We start from the raw sequence: 15,437 nt of genomic DNA, 5'->3' as shown, positions 1-15,437 counted from the left end.
CACAAAGTGATAAATACACGCTCACACACACACACACACACACACACACACACACTTATTATATCAGCGCAAATTTGTTTTTCATTATTAACAATCATGTCTGACACATCACAGTCAGTTGTTTCACACATGCATCATTCCTTCTGAAATCCAGAGGAGATGGGTGTCTAATTATGCTGCTGGATGGAGGAAATTGCCAAATTTATGGAGAGATGGATTACCTTGGCACAGCTCTCACCAGCCAAATGAATTCGTCTGTTTGCCCTGTCCCACTAACAGAACCATCCGTCAAGTAAGTCCTCTAATTGATTTATTCACAGGCACTCAGTCTGCCACAGTGGCACCCCTTCTTACTTGCTTTAACTAGAATACAGCCATATGTGGAGCTGAAGGTTTGGTGAATTTTTATGGTGTGCTGAATGGGCATTATTGAGCACATTTACATGCACAATCTTACAATGATTATGCTTAAAAAGCTGATAACAAGAAAGGTAATGTAAATGCCTTCAACGGTTTTACTTCATTGGGAGGAAAGCCATAAACAGTTTGAGCATAACCCTACTGACACAGGTAGTAAAACTAAACAGAGTACTAAACAGAGAATAAGCTAATTGTTAAAGTCTTATGCATACATATGTTTTCATGTGTATGCAGGGTTTTACGGGGTTAACCAGCTCTTTTCCAGCCAATGAGAAAGGTCATGTGGTCTGATGAGTCCAGATTTACCCTATTCCAAAGTGATGGGTGTGTCAGGGTAAAAAGGGAAGCGCATGAAGTGATGAACCTGTCTTGCATATATTGCCCTACTGTACAAACCTATGGAGGCAGTGTTATGATCTGGGGCTGCTTCAATTTGTCAGGTCTAGTCTCAGCAATGTTATAAGGCAATAAAATAAAGTCAGCTGACTACCTGAATGTACTAAATGACCAGGTTATTCCATCAATGGATTTTTTTATTCCCTGATGGCACAAGCATTTTCCAGGATGAAAATGTCAAGATTCATTGGGCTCAGATTGTGAAAAAGTGGTTCAGGGAGCAAGAGGAATCATTTTTACAAATGAATTGGCCACCACAGAGTCCTGACCTTAACCCTATTGAAAGTCTTTGTGATGTGAAGACTTTATAGAGTGGTTTGACTCTCCCATCATCAATATAAGATCTCGGCCAAAATGAATGCAACTCTGAACAGAAATTAATGTGACATTGCATAAGGTTGTCAAAGCAATGCCACGTCGATTGTGCTCCGTAATCAAAGCTAATGGCGGTCCAACCAAATATTAGAGTATGCAACCTTTTTTTTGGCCAGGCAATGTATGTGGACAGCTGGGCTAAGTTGTGAAATTTGAAATAATACCAATCTATAGAAAGTCTAAACATCAATTTTTAGACGCTACAGACTTCACAGAAGATTTTCTGTAAAACTGCTTTGGAAATATAGGGAAAAACAGTCAAACATAGAAGAATAGCCAGTGCTGAGTCACTTGACTCAGTCTGTCAAAATTGAACCCATTACTAACAGCCCAGAGTCTCCTGAACTGAGTTCAGTTGGTTTACAGTAAATTAAAAGATGCGTTGCATATAGCGAAGCCAAAATACAATGTCCACACATGTACCTGTATATGCAGGATTATACAGGGTTTGACCGGCTCTTTTCCATACAATGAAAGTGAATGGTGATGACGGCTGTGAAGCAAGACTTTCATGAAAAATGACTTAAATTTCATTCTGTTCCTCACTGAAAGCTATCATATGGCTTAAAAAAAGACTTCATGCACTACATTTGTATTTATGCACTTGGCAGATGCTTTTATCCAAACTGACGATCAGTGCACTTATTACAAGGACAACCTGGAGTTAAGTGCTTTGCTCAAGGACACAATGGTGGTGGCTGTGGGGATTGAACTGGCAACCTTCTGCTTACCAGTTCTGTGCTTTTGCTTTTGTCATGAGTTCAAATTCAGGGCGTGCTGAGTGACTCCAGCCAGGTCTCCTAAGCAACCAAATTGGCCCAGTTACTAGGGAGGGTAGAGTCACATGAGGTAACCTCCTCGTGGTCCGTTTAGTGGTTCTCACTCTCAATGGGGTGCGTGGTAAGTTGTGCGTGGATCGTGGAGATTAGCATGGGCCTCCTCATGAGGAGTCTCCGCAGTGTCATGCACAACGAGCCATGTGATAAGATGTGTGGATTGACTGTTTCAGAGGCAACTGAGACTTGTCCTCCACCACCTGGATTGCGGTGAGTAATCACGCCATCTCAAGGACCTAAGTAGTGGGAATTGGGCATTCCAAATTGGGGGAAAAGGAGATAAAAAAAAGTGTAGGTTTAGGGTGACATGAGGGTGAGTTAATGAAGACAGAATACAAATTTTGGGGTGAACTTTCTCTAATTCTGAAGCTTCCATGGAGACAACTATTGACTTATGGTTTAGTTATGAAAGTCTGGTCAGCGCTCTTGCCCATACCAACTGATGGCCCTTGTAATCAGATAAAAGAGGGTGAGGCTCACATAGACCAGAGCCTGATGATATTGCACCAGTCTGGGCACGTACCAGCTGCCAAATGGTTTGAGCCTTAATAGTGTTTTGATGGGCTACCTCTCTGTCACTGTGAACACAGGGTAATATGGAAACAAGGACATCTGCTGCTGTAAAGTTGTACTCTTTTACAATCAACTTTGCAAATGAATGTAAAGAAGCCATCAGCAGACTCTAAGGACAAATTTTGCCCTCTTGGCAAGTTCAGTATGTTGCTTTATCAGTCAGCAACACTGTTTGAGACACAGAACATCAAAGAGGCAGAAGAAGGCCCTCAGAGGTTCTGATATAGTGAAACAGAGCTCTGGAAAATTCTTCTATGCCAGCCTTGGTCTCTGAAGACTTCCTATTATTTGAGATATGTGAACTGCATACAGGCAAAGACCTGCCCAGAAGTGGCAAATTAGCATTGGTTTTATTTTTTGTCTATATTCTAGTATTTTGGATGGGTTTGGGTGAACATCCTTGCTTGACACTGACAGAGAATAAAATTCGGTTTTAAAATGGTACTTGCAGTTATTAAAAAAGCTAAGCCTCCTTAGGTTCGCAATTGTACTTTGGTTCATAGCCTATTTTTCTCTAAAGTGCCTCAATAAAGTCTATCACCCTATTTGCGAAAGTAATATGGCCCAGTGCGATCCCAAATTACATATAAATGACACAGCAAATTGGAAAATTAAGAGACGAGGAAAGGGTAATTTGCAAGCAAACAGGGTAAAACCAATTTATTAGCAGAGCAGGGAGAAAAATAGCCACAGTTACTGTTGTCCATAAAAACATCAAAAGGTTTATCTCAGATATCTTCCACAGGCCAAATACCTGCACTAAACAAACTGTCTGTTACATTTATAAGGATGCCATTTAAATAAAGTAAATTGATGGAACATAATTAGATTAGTGAAATCATTAAAACATAAAATAAGATGCTTGAAAAACATGACCTGGTTTCTCTCAGGTAGTGGTTATGTTTAGTCTGCTTTCTGAATAGATGAGAAATCTGAAGGATTAGCTCTCACTCTCACTGTTTTACATCACTTCTATAACTCATTTGGCACTTGTCCTACCTCTTACGTGAAGTTCAAATCTCTGGAGAGGGCACATCCGTCAAAAGTGGAAAGCATAAAGCACACTATGGCACATAGAGACTAGTTTGTGGTACATAATGAAGTAACCCAAAAGTATTTAGACACTTAAATGAATATTCTGTGTTCAATACAAAATTAACAGCATCAATTAACAACATTTGTGGCACAATGTTGATAATCACAAAAATGAATGTAGACTTGCAAATCTGGGTTGCAGTGAGGCACTTAAACCCTCCAAAAAGATTTTTGCTTTTCAAAAGAAATGGAGGGATTTGGTTGTTGATGTGGTAATCAACATTATACCACCAACGCTGTTGATTGAACCTAACCCGGATTGAACCCGTAATGTTCCTTTAAAGGTACAATATGTAATATATTTACTGTACTAAAGCATACATTTATAAAAATATGTTTTCAGAGATTTAGAAAACATGCTAAGCTGAAATACTAGCTTCTCCGAAAACAATGATTCAGCCAATATATTCTACATTTAAATGTCCATTCCAGGCCGGAATTTCTGTTTGTGTTTTGGTCTGTGTGATCCCCGCCCACTGTCCATTTCCCAATAGTATTTTGACACCCGGGTTGCCAGATCTAGCTAACATTGACAGAGTTATATAAAATCCACATGAGCTAGTTTATAATTTGCAAACAATAAAAGACTGCATTAGCAATGATCAATTTACTGTGTAAGGATCATTACTTGCCATTGTCAGTTTGCTCATTCCTGCTGCGTGTCCTCAACCTGGCAACCCGCTTGAGCTTCGAGACTGGGGAGGAGGGGGCGGGGGAGAAGCTCTTCAACATTTTGAATTTGGACTGCAGTACCCATTATAAACGCTTGATGTCAATGTTTCATATTGCTCCTTTAAGCCACACATAATGTCATCAATGCCACTGCATTAGAAAATTAAATATCAAACCAGCATTTATTTTAAAGATAGCATAAGCAAAATATTTCACAAAAAATAAAATGAATAGTTATAAATAGAAAAAAATAATAGATATACTGTTCAAAATTTTTAAAAAAGAGAGAGAAAAAGAAGAAGTATTTGAACATTTAGTTTTTGGTAACATGACTGGATCATTTGTGTGAAGATGCCTCTTGGTTTGATATATTTAATGGAAATGTGTATGTCTTAAGTGTCCAACTACTTGGATATCGCTGAAGTATTCATGTTTATACACTGTATTCACCTTTTTATTGAACCAATTACTGCCTTTAAATGTTCACACAAGGTCAGTTGCAAATGGATTCCAGTTACATTTCGGACTGATTTTAAAGCACTATAACTCATTTATAAATCACTTAATGGCCTTACATTGCAGATATGTTTCTTGAATATAAACCTGAAAGACCTCTTAGATCATTAGGATCTAGAGGTCATGTTAGAAATACTACACTGAAAACACATCTGTTTCGCTATGCATTTATTGACTGAGTAATATGCTGAACTTACTGATTGCACTGCATCATCCTTTTTTCTAAATTGTAATAATTGTATGTTTTTATTTATTACTTTTTATGCTTATTCCTTGTTCTTACTTGGTTTTAAAATGTATTTTTTATGTATCTTGTATTTTCTTTATAATTTGTATGTAAAGCACTTTGATGCTTGCCATTGTTTATAAAATTAGATATATAAAAATATATTTTTTATGTATCTTGTATTTTCTTTATAATTTGTATGTAAAGCACTTTGATGCTTGCCATTGTTTATAAAATTAGATATACAGGTCCTTCTCAAAAAATTAGCATATTGTGATAAAGTTCATTATTTTCCATAATGTAATGATAAAAATTAAACTTTCATATATTTTAGATTCATTGCACACCAACTGAAATATTTCAGGTCTTTTATTGTTTTAATACTGATGATTTTGGCATACAGCTCATGAAAACCCAAAATTCCTATCCCAAAAAATTAGCATATCATGAAAAGGGTCTCTAAACGAGCTATTAACCTAATCATCTGAATCAACTAATTAACTCTAAACACCTGCAAAAGATTCCTGAGGCTTTTAAAAACTCCCAGCCTGTTTCATTACTCAAAACCACAATCATGGGTAAGACTGCCGACCTGACTGCTGTCCAGAAGGCCATCATTGACACCCTCAAGCAAGAGGGTAAGACACAGAAAGAAATTTCTGAACAAATAGGCTGTTCCCAGAGTGCTGTATCAAGGCACCTCAGTGGGAAGTCTGTGGGAAGGAAAAAGTGTGGCAAAAAACGCTGCACAACGAGAAGAGGTGACCGGACCATGAGGAAGATTGTGGAGAAGGACCGATTCCAGACCTTGGGGACCTCGCGGAAGCAGTGGACTGAGTCTGGAGTAGAAACATCCAGAGTCACCGTGCACAGGCGTGTGCAGGAAATGGGCTACAGGTGCCGCATTCACCAGGTCAAGCCACTTTTGAACCAGTGGCTACAGAGAAGCAGCACTGGACTGTTGCTCAGTGGTCCAAAGTACTTTTTCGGATGAAAGCAAATTTTGCATGTCATTCGAAATCAAGGTGCCAGAGTCTGGAGGAAGACTGGTGAGAAGGAAATGCCAAAATGCCTGAAGTCCAGTGTCAAGTACCCACAGTCAGTGATGGTCTGGGGTGCCATGTCAGCTGCTGGTGTTGGTCCACTGTGTTTTATCAAGGGCAGGGTCAATGCAGTTAGCTATCAGGAGATTTTGGAGCACTTCATGCTTCCATCTGCTGAAAAGCTTTATGGAGATGAAGATTTCATTTTTCAGCACGACCTGGCACCTGCTCACAGTGCCAAAACCACTGGTAAATGGTTTACTGACCATGGTATTACTGTGCTCAATTGGCCTGCCAACTCTCCTGACCTGAACCCCATAGAGAATCTGTGGGATATTGTGAAGAGAAAGTTGAGAGACGCAAGACCCAACACTCTGGATGAGCTTAAGGCCGCTATCGAAGCATCCTGGGCCTCCATAACACCTCAGCAGTGCCACAGGCTGATTGCCTCCATGCCACGCCGCATTGAAGCAGTCATTTCTGCAAAAGGATTCCCGACCAAGTATTGAGTGCATAACTGAACATAATTATTTGAAGGTTGATTTTTTTTTTTGTATTAAAAACACTTCTTTTATTGGTCGGATGAAATATGCTAATTTTTTGAGATTTTCATGAGCTGTATGCCAAAATCATCAGTATTAAAACAATAAAAGACCTGAAATATTTCAGTTGGTGTGCAATGAATCTAAAATATATGAAAGTTTAATTTTTATCATTACATTATGGAAAATAATGACCTTTATCACAATATGCTAATTTTTTGAGAAGGACCTGTATAAAATAAACTTGCCTTACCTTGCCAAAGGCAATTTGTTTATTTTAGTTTTGCTTTGCAGTGTCAGAAATACTCAGACTATGTGTAGAATCTAACTCAACCTTCACCCTTCTGTGAGCCCTCAGATCCTGAAACAGGCAAGTTTCACATTGTACAAGTCAGTCCAAAAAGTATAGAATATATACACACTTCTGATGCACCATTATGTTAAATCAAATGTCAAGACAACATTAGATATTTTTCAGTTATGTGTCCTTCTGTGGATCTCTACAGTCTGTTTCTGATGGTTATAATAATACCCAGAACATATAACAGGTCTCTTGACTTTTGGGTTTGTCATGTTGAAATCAGCAAGTGCACTGTAAAGAAAGACCTAACTTCAATGCAACCTTTCACTCTGTTAAAATCAAAAGCAATTTTAGCAGCACACATGTGATCAAAAAGCTGACACAAATTTGTTTAATTCTTTGTAGGATGTTTTAGGTTGCTTTTAGCTACTCAAACCAGAAAATTGGTAACACTTTGACCAAGATCAAAAATGTTTATACTTGGTTTCAAACATACTATAATTTTTTAAAACACATTTTATTGCTTTTTTCTCTCTTTTTCTGTCTGCGACTGTATTCCTGTACTTCCATAGTACAATATGTACAGAATATTTGTAGTTTTGGATACTGGTTTCCAGCATGAGTGTACTGGTGTGCGAGTGTACCCACCAGGCTTCTTAACTACGCATATTGAGACTGCGTTCTTTCTCTATCACACCACTTTATCTAGTTCTGTCTTCCTGCCAGGTGAGTCTCTGTGCTCCATACTGCATATAGAGGCTATGAAAGCTGCAGACAGATAGCCAGTGAGTCAAGAAAGTTTAAGGTCCCTGGTCTGAGGTTTCTGAACATGAAATGGGCCCTTTGGGCTTCACTGGAGAACCGACCTCTCACACACCGTCTGTCAGCCTGTTTCTGAGTCCCTCACCAGGGAAACCTGTCCAGTCAGTGAGCAAAGGGCAGCCATGTTGGATTACAGCAATTCCCATGATGGCCTAGTAGCAATATATTGTTCTAACTACACTATATATTTTGGACTAATTTGTACAAATAATGGATCAAATATGCTGTTCTATCTCTGAATAAGATGTCTTAACAGTTTTGCTTTTGCATCAGGAAGTCTAACTGGAGGACATATGTTTATTTCATCAGACTGCAATCTAATGGCAACCAAATTAAGGCTGCTGCTACAGACAGAACTCTCTCTGTAAACAGTGGGAAGAGATTCTAAAAAGACTTTTAAGTATCATATTGACGTCACACTCAATAATGTATATTTTTCTTCTCTCTCTCTCTCACTCTCTCAAAAAGTTCTTCGGATGTTGTTCTGACAGTCTGTCTCTTCTCAATAGGCCTGTAAAAAAAATCAGTAAGTGGATCGATATAGAGTGAACTTCAGAGTTCCCTGCTATCAGGCCCCCCAAGTTTCTCTCACTACATCACCTTTGCCCGCCTCTGAGAAGAATGAGTGCAGTGATAATTGCCTCAAATTTCCCTTTGTTCCCTCGAAGACTGGCCTGTTCCCCCCAAATCTGTGATGACCTTATCTTGCTCCACTCGCTATAATCAAAGCAAAAACATGGCTTCACCATGGTACACCACAGACATCATTCAGCTTGGCCTGTGAGACCCTTTTATTGCAAACACGTATCAGAGCATCCATATTCTTACATTCTTTACCAGACATACTGAAAGATAGCATTTCTACAATTACGTTAATTTACAGAAACAGTAACCAGGGAAACAGTTACACATAGCAGGGTCTGTTGACCACAGTTGAGGGTATAATTAGACATGATGATGACTGATGAGGCAAACAATTGGCCTATGCACGTATATGGATGAATTACAAAACAGAGCATAGATTATTATTGCTATGCATTTCAGATATTTGAGTTTATAATTTTACACACCTAGACAAAGGATCTCAACAAATCGTACTCTGATAAAATGGGTATATGACAATACACTAATCAAAAACATATTTTAAACATAATTTTGCTAATTATTTTATAATTATTATGCATGAAGATTGATATTGTTACATAAAACTGAAGACATGAACCTCTGAGACTGCATCGAAATTGTCTGCTCTCGTTCTGCTGGATTTCTCTGCTGCTTTTGACACTGTAATCCACCACATTCTACTGTCAACCCTCATGGCAAAGGGCATCACAGGATGGTGCCAGATGGCCTGGTTTTAGTATTTCTGTAAATGTTGATCTCCTGGGATTTTCACACACAACAGTCTCTAGAATTTACTCTGAATGGTGGCAAAAACAAAAAACATTCAGTGAGGGGTAGTTCTGAAGATGGAAATACCTTGTTGATGAGAGAGGACAACAGAGAATGGCCAGACTGGTTCGGACTGACAAAGTCTACGGTAACTCAAATAACCGCTCTGTACAATTGTGGTGAGAAGACAGTTGGCAATGTTTTGGCGGCACGAGGGGGACCTAATGTGGTTTTAACATTGTGGCTGATTGTGTGTGTGTATATATATAGGCTATACAGTATCTCACAAAAGTGAGTACACCCCTCACATTTTTGTAAATATTTGATTATATCTTTTCATGTGACAACATTGGAGAAATGACACTTTGCTACAATGTAAAGTAGTGTGTACAGCTTGTATAATAGTGTAAATTTGCTGTCCCCTCAAAATAACTCAACACACAGCCATTAATGTCTAAACCGCTGGCAACAAAAGTGAGTACACCCCTAAGTGAAAATGTCCAAATTGGGCCAAAAGTGTCAATATTTTGTGTGGCCACCATTTGCTGTTTGAAAATACATATTTATAATCTTTCACCTTCATCAATATGTTTACTTCACTAAGTGATTTTGAAACTTATATTACAGCTGGTTGCTTCCTACTGTCTCCTTTGGGATGAATAGCTTCAAGTTGAACTCCTCATTTGTAAGTCACTCTGGATAAAAGCATCTGCTAAATGAATAAATGGAGAATATTTTTCTTTTAAAAATGTATTTGTCAAGACCAAAGCAAGACCATTTTAAATGAACTATAATGAAGGCAAAAGGTGTAGACAAACCAGTCAGAGGAACTGGATATACAGTTTGTCTTATTCTTTTGTATAACTTTTACCCTAAAATATAATGTTAATTGACATATTACATGTCAAGTACCCATATATGAATTATTTTTTAATCATTTAAATCAGGTCAGACAGAGCGGTTACTAAGGAAATGTTGCCGCTGGGATTTAAAAGATCAGGTTGATTTTATAGTTAGAGCAGACATCTCAAAATTAAGAGATCTGAAAACAACATAAGCAGCCCTCTCATTATAAATATTAAATCAAGTAGAGAGAGAGAGATGTGCAAAAATCTGTGTTCCGATAAGGAGCGCATGGAGACCGATGGCAGATTGGGGTGATGCAGGGTTACTGTTTATTCTGGAAAGGATGCAGTTCTAAGAAAGATAAATAAATTAGGATAAGGCATGGATCAGGATGGCAAGAACCAACTTCAAGCTTCAGCACATGTTCATGGAAGGTGTGATGGATAGGTTGTTGCACAGCGTGCTTTTCTTTGTGCGCTCGACATACAGTGAGCAAATTATGAACGGCGACAATTGAGGATGAAGGTCACCGCTATCTCTTTGTGAAATGCTCCATCTTAAGTGTGAAACTGAAAACATTTCTGTCAGAACACATGATTCAATTCTGTAATTCTTATCCTGTTGTGTGGCATGCCTGTGAAGCACAAGGCGTTTATCCAGTTTATTCAATGTTTAGACTACAAAACATGTCACGTGCACACATTTTGATGGCAGATTTGTAATATACATTTTAATTTTATCTATAAAATGACAGTGATATAAATTTATATTAATACAATATCACATGAGCAAAAGTGTGATATGGCCCTACATCAGTAATGCAGTGATTCGTCCGCAGGCACGAGGCCACAGGTGATCACAGCAGTGCTGATTTAGAGCTATATACCACGATTGTGAGTGTGATATTGCCTATATACAACAGTTCAATGAACAAGTACATTTTTAAAAAATGCATTTGTGCATGGAACTACTTTCTTACGTGACGGATCAGAATCTACTGTTGCTGGTTCAAACCAAAATATGCATCCAAGCCTTCGTTAGTAATTCAAAAATGTCACTTCAGAAATAGTGTCACGGCTTGTGCTGTTTCGAACAAGTTACTGGATAAACAAGGATGGATGTGTGTGTGTGAGTGAGAGAGAGAAAGAGAGAGAGAGAGAGAAGGAGAGTGTGCGATCACCTGTTGCCACACCCAAGCAGAGATGCTGTCAGCTTTCTGAAGGTCAGCTTTCTCAGTGGAAAAATAGTGTCCAAGTGGGGGTATTTCACTCTATTTCACGGTAGCCAGTGTGCAAGAGTTGATCAATATAGTAACCGCAATGTCCACCGCCATTTTTAACAGCACCATTGTGGAATTAATGAGTCTGTTGTGTCTCTCCTCTGTGATGAGCTGTAATGCTGAAGTTGTTGGTTTAAAGCTGTTTAAAGCTATTTCCTAGCTTTAGTAGTAGTAATACAAGTGATCACTAAGAGCTGTTGTATGTAAATGGCTGACACGGATTCACTTCACGTCATCTAACTGGCTCGTATTACACAGAAAAATGTTTTGACACCACCTGCTGGTTAACATATGTAATGTAAAAAAATTAAAAAAGACAAAACCGTAGCTCTTAACAGATCTGCACTGTTCTTACACTTTAATTTAGAACAGTATGAACACAAGGAGAGTGATACACACAGTGAAACGTCGGAGTGCTGATGGTGTCAGACCATAAGTGCTCATGGAATGTCTCTCGTCCAATCAGATCAGAGGACCGGAACTAACTGTTGTGTATATATAGATATATATATATATATATATATATACACTCACCTAAAGGATTATTAGGAACACCTGTTCAATTTCTCATCGCAGTCCTGTGGGCGAAAATGCCTTGTTGATGCTAGCGGTCAGAGGAGAATGGGCCGACTGATTCAAGCTGATAGAAGAGCAACTTTGCCTGAAATAAACACTCGTTACAACCGAGGTATGCAGCAAAGCATTTGTAAAGCCACAACATGCACAACCTTGAGGCGGATGGGCTACAACAGCAGAAGACCCCACCGGGTACCACTCATCTCCACTACAAATAGGAAAAAGAAGCTACAATTTGCAAGAGCTCACCAAAACTGGACAGTTGAAGACTGGAAAAATGTTGCCTGGTCTGATGAGTCTCGATTTCTGTTGAGACATTCAGATGGTAGAGTCAGAATTTGGCGTAAACAGAATGAGAACATGGATCCATCATGCCTTGTTACCACTGTGCAGGCTGGTGGTGGTGGTGTAATGGTGTGGGGGATGTTTTCTTGGCACACTTTAGGCCCCTTAGTGCCAATTGGGCATCGCTTAAATGCCACGGCCTACCTGAGCATTGTTTCTGACCATGTCCATCCCTTTATGGCCACCATGTACCCATCCTCTGATGGCTACTTCCAGCAGGATAATGCACCATGTCACAAAGCTCGAATCATTTCAAATTGGTTTCTTGAACATGACAATGAGTTCACTGTACTAAAATGGCTCCCACAGTCACCAGATCTCAACCCAATAGAGCATCTTTGGGATGTGGTGGAACGGGAGCTTCGTGCCCTGGATGTGCATCCCACAAATCTCCATCAACTGCAAGATGCTATGCTATCCTATCAATATGGGCCAACATTTCTAAAGAATGCTTTCAGCACCTTGTTGAATCAATGCCACGTAGAATTAAGGCGGTTCTGAAGGCGAAAGGGGGTCAAACACAGTGTTCCTAATAATCCTTTAGGTGAGTGTATATATACAACAGTTAGTTCCAACAGTTAGTTAATTATTTAAGAAAAAGTTTTATATATATATATATATATATATATATATATATATATATATATATATATATATATATATATACAGGTATATATATATATATAAAAACAAATCTTAAATAATTGCATTTACTGATACTGATACATTTTCTACTACAGGCAGCAGATTGTGTGACCAATACTGCTATACAGTATGATGTTGGTGTTGTAATAATGACAGTGCTTCTTCAAGAGATTTCTTCAAAGTTGTGTGCAACAGTAGTGTGAGAAACAGGTTCAACGTTTTCTTCTCAGAAGTTTCTTGCTGTAATATGCAGGTTGCATTGAAGTTAAGATATTATAGTGGTCTGGCTTAATATCGTGATATGACAGTCAAATTAGTCTAATAATAATATGAATAGATATTATTGTGTTTTTTGACCGAGTTTAGGCCTTAAACTTCCTGTCAGTAACTGGCAGTGTTGCTAATGTTATTCTTTTAGAAACTGAACCCAATTTCCAATTTTGTTTTTATAATTTTCATTAATGACTCATTTGAAAATTGTCAGTAGATAACAACAACATTAATTTAGCTGGTTTTGTAGTGTAGCCACAAAAGAAAATGTAGGAAAGCGAAAATGTATTCAACGCATCCATTGTTTCCCACGTTTGAAAATCAATTTACATCTATTCAGGAAAACAATATTTACTGATTTTATGTTTTTATTATGTCATTGATTTTATTTAAATCCATTTAAGTTATTTTTATATATTTAAATACTTGACTTTATATTTGACCTACTGTATAAATATGACAATTTAAGTACTCCATTAGGTAAAATATAGCTTAATATCATGCAGATTGTTTTTCCTCACACAGTATAGGGTCTTTATGCATGAAAATATTTAGCTGCCTTTATATTAGGAAGAGGTCCCTCACAAGGGGATCATCATATATCACATTATAATCAAAAACTGTGAAAACCCTTGGAAAACTCGCGTTACAGTACCTGAGTAAATGTTTTAAGTTTTTTCAACTTGTTAAGTGCTAAATGTGTTTATAAACTAAAACGTGCTGTGCAAGCATGACGGAAGCCTGCAGGTCACAGTATCGTGAGGAGCTTGAGTAAACTGGCGCTGTTGTCCTCTTCTCTAGCTTCCAAGACTTCTCTAGCTGCCCTGTCAATATTCAAGAACTGTAATACTGTAATTTTCTGCATATTTCATTTTATTTGATAAAGGAGCCATTCATTCAGGTACGAGGGTACTCAAGATAATGGGAGACAGGTGTTAGAGATTATTACGACCCAGGTGACGAGCCTTACCATACTCCCTCACCCGCAGACCGACATATGACCACGCCCCCATGCCACATTCTGTTTGATTAAAGTTTTATGTTGACTGTTCAGCTGGTTCCCGCCTCCTCCTTGCCCATCTTAAGAACTTACATTTACATTTATGTATTTGGCAGATTTCATTACACTGGTGCCGAATCCCAGAAAGGAGGAGGGATGCGTTGTCGTGGAGTCCTTGCTGCCGCTGTCCTCCAGGTAACAGAGGAACTGCTGCTGTCCGCCAGTGGATGGAGGAGTTGCTGATGTCCGTCCGGAGCCTGAAGAACCACTGCTGTCCACCAGGAAGCGGAGGAGTCGTTGCCATCTGCCAGGGGAGAATCAGCTGTCGTCCGCCAGGTTGCAGAGGAGTGGCTGAGACCAGGTGACAGCGTGTCTGGGGACCAGCGAGCCACTTTTCTCTCTCTCTCTCTCTCTCTCTCTACTCTCTCTCTCTTTCTCTCTCCCCTCGTCTCTCCCAGGGTCCAAAGAGGCAGGGAAAACCTGCCGGCAGAAGGAAGGAGGGGAGTACATCAAGCCCTGACCTGAATCGGGTGGTGGAGGAGTGTGATGAGGAGAATGACGTGACCAGGCCGTGAGGACGCACGCCCAGCACTGAATCATCCTAATCAGCTGGAGTAAGTGTTGTTAAAGAGAGACACACGAAGATGAATGAAACAGTTTACTTACGTTTTTGAAGTGTTTTAACTGCCCCATCCTTCAATAACTGTTCCTTTGCAAAGTTTGAATCATATTTTGACAGTTCCCAAACAATCGTCACTGACATGAGCTGGTAAACACGAACACATCGTCATAGTCTATAGAACACACAGAAACGGGTAAAGAAGTCCATTGTCCATCATCAAAGACGTCCATTGTCAAAGACGTCCTATGTTTGCATACACCAACAATTAAAAATAATGCAGATGGGCAAAAGAACGCGCCCATGACAGAGGCAGCTGCTGAATGAGAGAATTGCTTCTCACTTTCAGAGTTGTAAATTGACACTGCATCTTCTAAAAGCGGCGAGATACATGACAGCGGTCAAAGACTCTGCGTAGGTCATGTTTATATAGAAAATAATTAAAAATATTCCAGATAAGTCCCCTTTTGTATTATGGTAGGATTCAGGAATAGTTAGCCACACAAGACCTGCCATCTTGACTTGAACTGCGTGCCAGTGGGCGGGTTAAAGGGTGTAATGACACATGTTGTGGGATGTGTAAATACAAATGAGCAATGTTTCGTGATGTCACGAACAGACATATTTCAAAACGAGAAGTTTCAGCAG

This window comes from Xyrauchen texanus, chromosome 26 (genome assembly GCF_025860055.1).
Source record: "Xyrauchen texanus isolate HMW12.3.18 chromosome 26, RBS_HiC_50CHRs, whole genome shotgun sequence".
In the NCBI taxonomy this organism is placed as follows: domain Eukaryota; kingdom Metazoa; phylum Chordata; class Actinopteri; order Cypriniformes; family Catostomidae; genus Xyrauchen; species Xyrauchen texanus.
This window is presented reverse-complemented; position numbering follows the sequence as displayed.